Source organism: Chrysemys picta, chromosome 9 (genome assembly GCF_011386835.1).
Source record: "Chrysemys picta bellii isolate R12L10 chromosome 9, ASM1138683v2, whole genome shotgun sequence".
Classification (NCBI taxonomy): domain Eukaryota; kingdom Metazoa; phylum Chordata; order Testudines; family Emydidae; genus Chrysemys; species Chrysemys picta.
The window spans coordinates 90,571,876-90,582,703 of NC_088799.1; the positions used below are offsets into that span (position 1 = coordinate 90,571,876).

At 42.7% G+C, this 10,828-nt stretch overlaps 1 protein-coding gene across 4 annotated transcripts in view; it reads left to right on the forward strand.

The window, feature by feature from the left end:
• THOC2 (THO complex subunit 2) overlaps window positions 1-10,385 on the forward strand; it is a 110,159-nt gene extending 99,774 nt beyond the window's left edge. For all 4 annotated transcript variants that reach the window (XM_065556644.1, XM_065556645.1, XM_024109693.3 and 1 more), the window contains one exon: window positions 9,550-10,385. The gene's annotated coding sequence lies outside the window, so the exon portion shown is untranslated. The remainder of the gene's footprint in view (window positions 1-9,549) is intronic.
• Window positions 10,386-10,828: the final 443 nt, after the last annotated feature.

Sequence of the window (10,828 nt, forward strand, 5' to 3'; positions counted from 1 at the left end):
GCGGACTAAGCCGTTCAGAAAGTCCTCACAACTGTTCATCGCCTCGGCCGAGCGCATGAAAGGTCGGCCAGTCTCCGCTCAGCGGCTCTCCAACTGGATCACCTTGTGCATCCGTACCTGTTATGACCTGGCGGGAATCCCTCCGCCACCAATTGTGAAGGCGCACTCGACTAGGGCGCAGGCCTCATCGGCTGCCTTTTTGGCCCATGTCACCATTCAGGACATTTATAGGGCTGCCATGTGGTCTTCAGTTCACACATTCACCTCGCATTATGCGATTGTAGGGATGGCGCCGGGTTCGGCAGGGCCGTTCTCCGTCCTGAGAATTTGTGAACTCCTTCCCACCTCCAACAGATATTGTGGAATACACATGAGCAATCACTCGAAGAAGAAAAGGCAGTTACCTTTTCCGTAACTGGTGTTCTTCAAGATGTTGCTCATGTCTATTCCACATCCCGCCCTCCTTCCCCTCTGTCCAAGTTGTCTGGCAAGAAGGAACTGAGGGTGGGGGGAGCACACAGCGCCCCTTATACTGCGCCATGGAGGCACCACTCCCGGGGTTGCTAGGGCGCTCCCCTACAGGTACTGCTAGAGGAAAAACTTCCAGCACTGGTTCATGTGGCAAGCATGCACACCTATTGTGGAATAGACATGAGCAACACATCTCGAAGAACACCAGTTACGGAAAAGGTAACTGTCTTTTTTTTTTTTTTTTTTTTTTAATTTAAAGCAGCACATTGGATACATTTAATTATCTGTAAGCCTGTGTGAAGAAATATGAAGAAAAAGCATAGTTCATTATGCCTATGTAGTCTTTGGCCTCTGCAAGTAAGATTGGACATTAAGTGAAAGCTTTACATATAGTTCTTGAGAGACAAGTCTAGACAAGATTAACTTCAAATTCAACATATTCATGTTTAAATTCCAACTTGAATGTGGGTGTGAATCAAGAGAGATGTGCCAAAAACATTTGAAAAATGTTAATCAAGTTTTCTAAAATCCTCTTCCGGGGCTTTTTAGACATTTACACATATACAGATTCATTAAAATATTGGTAAATAATTTACTTATGCCAAGAAAAGCTGACAAATTCAGATTTGAAAGATAAAAATGAGTCTTTAGCAAGCAGTTCTGTGTTCAGGTATTTCAGGTGTCTCAGAACTCTGTTCATTTTGTGGAGATCAGGGAAGCGGTGCCCTTCTAGATTTCAAAATAATTCACCCATCCACCTAGTCTCAGAAGCCATGTGTCACCGCCAGCCTCTCTCCTGAGGACAATGGATAATTTTACATTCTGTAAAATATGTGTAATTATGGCTGGTAAATATTAGAGCTGACTGATTAAAGCATAGCAAATAATTTATTCAAAGAATGTAGCCTCTCTGTTTACCAGTTGCCTGTGAGCAGTTTATAATTTTCTTATATTTGTTCTCCATTCAAAATTACTTGATGAATTGTTTCTGTGGAAAATTATTGGTCTGTAGACTCATTTCTGCATATTGGCAGAAAGCAAACATAAGGAAGAATGCAGCTGAAGCAAACTCAAATTTTTATTCAATTAAACATTTGTTGAAGTTTTAGAGTTAATTGCCCAGCTATAGTAAACATGGTTCTGAAATATTATAAAATGTACTGCCACTGGGTGAGCTCTTCAGCCTCTCTACCTCCCCTTTTTGCCATCAAAATATAGTAGTAAGCTTTCACCATGAGCAAAATATCAGTGTATTAAAAGGGTGGCAGTACTTAAAACATGAATAGAATTCAGTATGTTTATGAGACAAACGAACATGGAGATAAAGGTCAGAATATGTATCAATAACTTAAGGGTTAAGCAAAGTAGTTTGTACCATCACACGACCCCTGTCAAGGAGATATTTTGAAGAGTCCCCCACAGGAAAATACAGCAGCATCTCTGCTGTGGTGTCTCTGACAGAGCAACCTGGAGATAACACTGCTGCTGGGGGGTGGAGGGTGGGGGGTGGTAAAGGCCTTTTGCCCTCGACTCAGGGATACAGAAGTGCAGGAGAGCTGCTTTCTCTTTTCTGCACCACAGATATGGCAGGGGAAGGGGACTTACTTCAAAAGGCATCCTCTTCACTGGGACTACTACTCCAAAAAACAATTAGTAGAGCCTTGTGCGGATACAAAATTTGTATCCACATCCGATCCGCAGAAATGGTCTGCGAATATAAAGGAGATATTCATGTATTTGCAGGGCTGTAGCAATTAGGGAAATTGAGTTGGCTCGGATATTAGAAGGGTTTTGACAATTTGTCCTGGTGACATTGTTTGCCCAGCCACTAAAGCCAAAAGCAGGTAACTGAAGTAACTGCGTAATGAAAATCACACTGGTGCCCGGTGCCCTTTGGTGGGGTCTAGGGGGAAGGAGACGATGCTAGGAGTCAGGGTCCTAGCTATTTGGGGGACATTTTTTTCTTCTTATAGATCATTCTGAGTTTAACCAAGGCACTAAACTATATTTGAACAGCTGGGAGCTGTGTTCTCTGAAGGGCCCTCATGTATGGAATTTACTTCCCTTGTGCATTCAACAAAGCCAGTATCTGCTGATCTTTGGGAAATGGTCTCAAGCATATTGATTTGCTTAAATGTTTTCTTGAGGGAGTGTGCTTGAGCAGACTGAGTTCTGAGCCTAGGACAGAGTTATTTGGGCTAATCTTGTGTAGCTTATCTTCTATTAAAATACCAAACTACATGTGACCAGAAGTTCCTGTATGTGTGCTTTCATAAATGGAGAATTGAAACATATTCAGATGAAGTATGATCATAAAAATACAGTTTATGTAGCATAGTTTAAGAAACAAGCACTTAAGTAAATGTCAGTTCTTCAAGTAGTGTCACTATGGATGCTCCACTTCAGGTGTTGGTGCGTCCTTATGCCTTTGATCAGAGAATTTCAGCAGCAGTGCTTGTCTGGGCCATGCGTGCACGCTCCCCATCTCGCACCTAGCACAGCACGACAAGATACCCTCCCACCCCCACTCCAGTTCCTTCTCAATCATCCTCGGTCTGACATGGAGTTCCCAGCAGTGTTAAGACAGATAGCTAAACTTAGAGTTTAGAGTAGTCTTTAGTATCCTACTTAGGTTTACTTATCCCTTTCTCCCCATTTATTTCCTTTAATTATTTTTTCCTTTCCCCCTTTACTCCAAGTTTGAATACCCTTTAGCTTAGTTAGAGTTCACTGTTAAGGTTGAACCACTATAACTCAAGCCATGCCCAGTTCACCGGGCTTCAAGCACTGCCTTTCCGGCTGAGAGGCGATCCCGGTTTCGGACGGCACTCTGTGTGTCCGGTGCCTAGGGGAGACACATGAAGCTCACACCAGAAAGGACAGAAACCTATGTCTCAAACTATGGTTAATGGAGAAGTCTCTGGACCTACTGTCTGATCCAGGTCTGCAGACCTCCCCTGGACAATTTTCCCTGGCAACTTCACCCGTTTCACAGTGGAAGGCTCACTCTTCCAAAAAGGCAGTGAGGAAAAGGGCTTCAACTTTTTTCAAGGAGCCACCAAAAAAGAAGCACACTCTGGCCCACTCCTCATCCTAAGTACCAGCTGCACCGTGGCTGAGTACTTACAAGGCACCAGGATCGTCTGGTACCACACATACCGTGAAAACCAGTGACCCTAAGTGTACAGGTTCAGATCTGAGATGCAAACAGAAACCTACCTCCTCCACTACAGCACCGACAGAGCTGCCTCAAGATGCAGCACTGATACCCTCCACGCAAGTTATGGCGCCACCTCCTGTCCCAACAACTCAGAGCGCTCCAAGGCCAGCACCGACAATTGCAACTACAACAGCACCAAAACCATCGGCACCACACCTCTTCCTATATCAGGCAGACCATCATGTCTCATCAATGCCTGAATCAACTTTTTCCACTGATGTTTCTCTGGCACACACAGCACCACGTCAGCCCACTTCACCACTGACCCCTCCATTCTCTAGTGAGGAAGAAAATACTGAGGAGGAGGTTGCCTTCTCATCTCAGCACTCCTCTCCCATTCAATCTACTTCAGCACTGGGTCCACCTGTACAGCCTAAAACTATCACAGGGCTGACACCATTCGCTACTCAGTGGCCCTATTTGGGGGCATATAGGAGACAGTACCCCAGATTCCAAGCCCATACAAGAAGAGGCTTAGAGCTCCCTCACCACCCTCAGTGGCTGCACTTTCAAAGCCCACTGAGGAGCCCATTTGTAGAACAGGAGGAAACCCAGGAACAGGATACAACACCAACATCCAACATTTCTTCCTCGTCCTTGGACGAGGCCATAATGTTACTGCCGTCCCCAGAGGTAGATGATTTTAAATGTGTTCAAGAACTCTTTAAAGAATCACTGATACCGAAGAGATTCTCGTAGAGGAGGTCCCAGAGTCCCAGCACAAACTACCGGACATCCTCCTAATCTAAAATTTTTCTGACCATAAATGACTGGCCAAAAACATGGCAGACCCCGCTATAATACTGTCCACCTGCAAGAGAGCAGATAAGAAGTACTATGTTCCCTCTAAAGAAGTAGACTTCTTATTTTCTCACCCTGCACCAAATTCACTAGTGGCCGATGCTGTCAATCAGTGAGGCAGACAACAACTGAGATCTAGATCTTTTCGATACGACAAAGAGTGGAAAGGTTTGAATCTTTTTGGCCGCAAGGCCTATTCATCTGCCATTCTTCAGTTCTGTATTGCCAATTACGCTGCCCTAATGGCAAAATACGACCACACAAATTACTCCAAACTCACTGAATTTATTGACATCAGACCGGAGGACAAAAGAAACCAATTTAAGTCCATAATTTCAGAGGGCCAACTCCTATCCAGAACCGCCTTACAGATCTCTCTAGATGGGGGCGATATAGTGGTGTGCTTCACAGCCACTGCCATAGCTATGCGCTGGACTTTGTGGCTTCACCTGTCTAGCTTCCCAAGGAAGGTGCAATCCACCGTTGAGGACCTCCCATTCAATGGCCAGAAGCTGGTCGTGGCAAAACTGATGAGTCACTTCACACCCTGTAAGACTCAAGGGCGACGCTCTGCTGTCCTTATATACACACCTGCATCAAAAAGAAAACAGAGTAAATACTATCCCACTCAGCACGCAAGGTCTGTCCTGTAAGCCTCACAACAGAGGCAGTATGACACCAAAAGACAGAGGCCTCCAAAGCATCATCAGCTTCCAGCTTAATCATCGACATCCCACCAGCTCTCTTCAAAACAACAATTTTGAGAGTTTGGTTGAGGACCCACAAGACCTCCCCCATTCTTCAGTGCTGACACCATCACTAACCATCCACTGTTTTGGAGACTGGTTGACTCTTTTCTACCTAGTATGGCAATCCATCACCATGGATAATCCATTCAGGCTATAAAATACCATTCATCTCCATCCCACCCTCCCTCCCTTTCCCTCTTCAGAGACCCCTCTCACGAACACCTTCTACATCAAGAAGTAAACCATTTCTTACAACTGGGTGCCATGGAACACGTACCATCACAACACAAAGGGAAGGGTTTTTACTCCCACTATTTCTTAACTCAGAAAAAGAATGGAGGATGGAGGCTTATCTTAGACTTCAGAAAACAAATTCATAAGGGTCCAACGGTTCAGATGGTCACATTAGCAACAACAATACCAGCACTGGAACAGGGGAACTATTTTTGACCCTCGATTCAAGATGCCTATTTTCACGTAACCATACATCCCATGCATAGGAGGTTTCTCAGGTTTACTCTGGGGACAGAACATTATCAATACAAAGTTCTGCCATTTGGCCTGTCGACAGCACCTCGGGTGTTTTCCAAAGTGTTCCTGGGAGTGGTGGCACACCTCCGCAAACGGAGAAAAATTGTCACTCCCTATCTGGATGATTGCGTGTTAAAGGCACCCACCTGGGCAGATGCCATAGACACTATGCAGAGGACAATCGCTCTCTTCTTGCGGTTGGGACTACAAGTCAACACACGAAAATCAACACTAACACCCTTGCAGAAACTGGACTTCATCGGGGCACATCTCGATGCTCTAGAGGCCAAAATGTCACTACCACCAATCTGATCACTATAGCCAATCTGATCTCCACTATATTGAACAACCCACAGATATCGGCATGGACTTACCTCCAATTAGTAGTATGGCAGCAACAACATTTGTGGTACGACACATGCGTCTTCACATGTGCTGCCTTCAGGGCTGGCTAAGAACCACGTACCACAAAAACGCAGCCTAAACATACTGTTTGTAATGCTGTTCAAAGGCAAAGACTCGCTACACTGGTGGACACGACCCAACAATGTGTGCATGGGAGTCCCTTTCGTACAGACTCCACCTTCAATGATTTTCACAACTGACGCCTCTTTGATAGATTGGAGGGCCCATCTACAACATCACACAATTCAGGGCAGGTGGTCTCCCATCAAGACACTGTTACACATAAATCTCCTGGAACTTTGAGCAGTTCGCAACGTGTGCTTGCACTTTCTGCCATTGATCAGGAACAAGACTACACAGGTAATGGCTGACAACATTGCCGTCATGTTTATATAAACTGGCAGGGACGGGCAAGGTCGCATTGCCTATGCACCGAAATCAAGAAACGATGGAATTGGTGTATCCAGCACAATGTCAGCATCTCAGCCTCGTATCTCCCAGCACATCAAAATGCCACAGGAGATACATTGAGCAGGGAATTCTCCCAGAACCATGAATGGGAACTAAATATCATGTTCCTACAGAGCATATTTGAACTCTGGGCTCACCCATTCATAGACCACTTCGCGACCTCCCAGAATCACAAATGCCCGCAATTCTGCTCGAGAGCAGGTTTGGGCCCCCTGTTCCTTGGGCGATGCCTTTCTCCTCAAATGGGACGTGCTTATCCTATACGTGTTTCAAGCTATCCCCTTGCTATCGAGGGCAATACACAAAATAAGAGCCGAAAAGCCCAAAGTCCTCTTTATAGGCCCCACCTGGCCCAGACAAACTTGGTACTCACACCATGCACTCTTCCATTCTTGCCAGATCTTCTCTTGTAGGATGCAGGACAAGTCTGCCACCCAAATCTGGAGAGACTTCACCTGAGAGCATGGCTCCTACATGGCTCCCAGCACAGTGAACTAACCTGCTCGGAACAGGTGAAATATGTATTGGTTAACAGGAAGAGGACAACCACATGGAATATTTTCCAGCATAAATGGAAGAGATTTGAAATCTGTTGCAAAACAAACAAGTCCAACCTGTGAACACTCCCTTACCAATTATTTTAGAATACATGCTGGAACTAAAAAATTCCAGCCTCTCTCTTGGTTCGCTTAGAGTACACCTCGTCACTATTACTGCTTTTCAACTGAAGGTAGACGGGATATCAATTAGGGATGTAAATATTGTTTTTAAAAGTACCCATTTAAACTATTAAAATTATATCTGTTAACCGTTTAATCATTAACAAGTTCACAATCTACCCCTCGTATATATTATCTTTGTCAAGTGTCCTTACTAACAACAAAAACAGACAGACTTATGTGTAAACCCACTTTTTCAGTGACCTGCTACTTCATTAAGTTGAAAATACTGATACATTCCTCCGTGTCGTTCTGCCATATTTTCGGTTTGTAGAACTGTGGATCGAGGCTCTAGTCACGAGGTTACACAACACAATTGCTTCATATTTGCTGGTATTGCTACGGCATTTTTAATGTGCACATTGGTTATTACAGTATCACAAAATTATTTTACCAATGTGTTTTAAATGTTAACTGCAATATATTAACGGTAAGACTAATACTGATCGGATAACCATTTAATCGTTTAATATTTTACATCCCTAATATCTATATTTCCCATCCTACCACCAAACGATTTCTATGGGGCATCAAAAATGTTTACCTTGAAATATGAGTACCTACCCCACTCTGGGGCTTCAACTTGGTATTACGCTGCCTTACCGGAGCCCCATTCAACCATTAGCAACATGCTCTCTAACACATCTGTTGATGAAGGTTGCATTCTTATTCGCTATCATGTCCATCCAACAAGTGGGAGAGTTAAGAGCCCTCATGGCCACCCACCTTATACCATATTCTTCAAAGATAAGGTCACCCTACGACCTCACCCTAAAGTTTTACCTAAAGTACACCCCTCTTTCCACCTGAGCCAACCAATCCATCTTCCCTCGTTCTTCCCCAAACCTCATGGGAGCAAATGGGACTCAATATTACACACCCTGGATATCAGATGAGTATTAGCGTTCTACCTTGAGAGAACCAAGACCTTCAGAAATTCACCAAGACTTATTTCAACTTTGGTACGATCTAAAGGTTCCGCCATTTCCAAGCAGAGGCTGTCCAAATGGATTTCTGGGTACATTCACCTATTCTATGAACATGACATACAACCCCCACCGGGTATCCGAACTCTCTCTACCAGGTCATTATCAACCTCAGTAATTTTTCTCAACAATATGCTGATTATGGACACGTGTAAAGTGGCCCACCTGGGCGTCCACACACACGTTTACAAAACACTGTGCAATAGATCAGAGCTCAAGATCGGGCGCATTGGTAGAACTTACAGTACTATCATCAATTACCCGCGCAACTCCAAAGCCCCTTCTATCCACCAATGGCCACTGCTCAACCTGAAGTGGAGCACCCACAGGGATGCTCCTCAAAGAAGAAGAGAAGGTTACCCACCCTGTGCAGTAACTGAGGTTCTTCAAGATGGTGTCCCTGTGGGTGCTCCACTATCCACCCTCCTCCCCTCTACTTTGGAGTTCAATCTGTGGACTCAGGTGGAGAAGGAACTGAGTGGGGGTCTGGTTGCGCGGCACTAGATAGGTGCAGACAACAGCATGAGACAGAGAGAGTGCATCCATGACCAGACAAGAACTGCTGCTGAAATTCTCTGATCAAAGGTGCCCACAGGGACATAATCTCAAAGAACAGGGTGAGTAATCTTCTTTTACACATGTAGGTAATACACATCTAGTTATTTTTTGCAGTAAATTAAGGGGGCATCTGGTATAACATTCACCTTACACTCCTTCATTTGCATGGGTAAGTGTGCAAAAGTGCTTTTACAGCAACACAAAATTGTGGCAGCTAATTTCATTTCTGCTGCTTGCACAACCTCTTCTATTACATTCTTCGTAATGTGTGTGTATTGCTTTATATTCATTGCTTTTATTTCTCATTTAGAGGTATTAATCTTCTCAGGACAGCTTGTTGAATTTTACTTTTGCCAATACTTGTTTTTGTTGAATTTTTATCTATTAAGCAGAGTTTTTCATTATTTTTATTTATAATCCCAGTGCCTGATTGTGTGTGTTAGTGTAGTTCTCATTACAAAGTAGGAAATTGAAGTAATTGTCTGTAAAATCTAAAGATAATCAGAGAGGCCAATTAAAATAGTATTTTTCCACTCTCATTGTTTGGGCTGTGAATAAAAATAAATTCTAACAAGTTCTGAATCTTCCGATTTTTTAGAAATGACATCTAATTGCATTGGCATATGTATTTGTTTTAGGTGAGGTTGAAAGTGGAAGATATCCAGCTGTGACCAGAAATGTATTTTCAAGAGTATAGATTGCACAGAAATTTGTGAATGAAGAGGACCCATCTGCATCTCCTTAAATTATTCAGTTCTCTGCTTTATTTCCCCCATGCTGAACATTTAATTGTTGAGTTGTACATTACTGTATTTTAACTTGTTGCTTAGTTTCTCACACATTTATTTTCAGTACCTGGCTGAAAGTGTTACCTATTCCATATTTTAGCACAATGTGCTGCAAACAGTTGCCATAGTGCAAATAAGATTTCATATGTACAGAGTTCCTCTTTAGGTTGTCTAAATACTGCCTGAGTTTAATGATTCTTTCAATCTGAAATGCATTCTTTTAGATGTCTGAAAACCATAAATAAACAGTTATTGAACCATTTTTGAATTTACCTCATTTAAACTCAGTTTTTATTTATTACTTAGCCTGTTTTTAATATCAGTCACTAAAAACCAAGTGGGAGCACTGTTTTCATGCAATGCTTAGGAATTATTTGTATATTATGTGTACAACATTGAGCTGTTTAAAAAAAAAAAAACAAAAAAAACAAAAAAAAAAACCCCAAACCTGCATTCAACTGTCCCTTGCCACACCTTTGTTTGTCATGATGTTTTTAGATAAATTGGAAAATACTCTCTTCAAAAATGAAATAAATTAGGTTTCAATTCTACAGCTACAGGAGCTTTGTATCGCTGAACTTTAGTCTGAAAAGTTTCACAATGACATTTTTAAAAAAGAGAATTTTTTTTATCTGCTGAATTCTACCAGTGTAACCTTTTTTCTAAATAAACAATAGTTTTCTCAATGGGTCGTAAATCATTGTGTCTGTGTTGTCGCTTTATTGAAAAGGTAGTGCTAACAAAATTCAATTTTAGTCAGTGTGAGCTTATTTCTTCCCTTAAACGTCTTCCACTATGACTAAATCCTCTTTCAGTTGGTCTGCCTTACAAATCAGATCATACATCTGGAAAAGACCTGGGTCATCTAATGTGTCCCCCTGCGCTAGCGCTTGATCCTGTTTATCCATAGTGGATCAGGCACAGAAATCACAAATCTGCATTATGCTTTTGAATGCCTTTAATGATACTATTTCAGTAACATCCTTTATCAAGGAAGTCCACTAATTAATTTTACAGTGAATTAGGAAAAACCTAACCTAAATTTCCTCTTTTCTTGTCTATCTTAAATATTTTCCAGCCCCTAGATGTGAGGATCTGAATGTGTTCTTACCTCAGGAAAATTTATTAA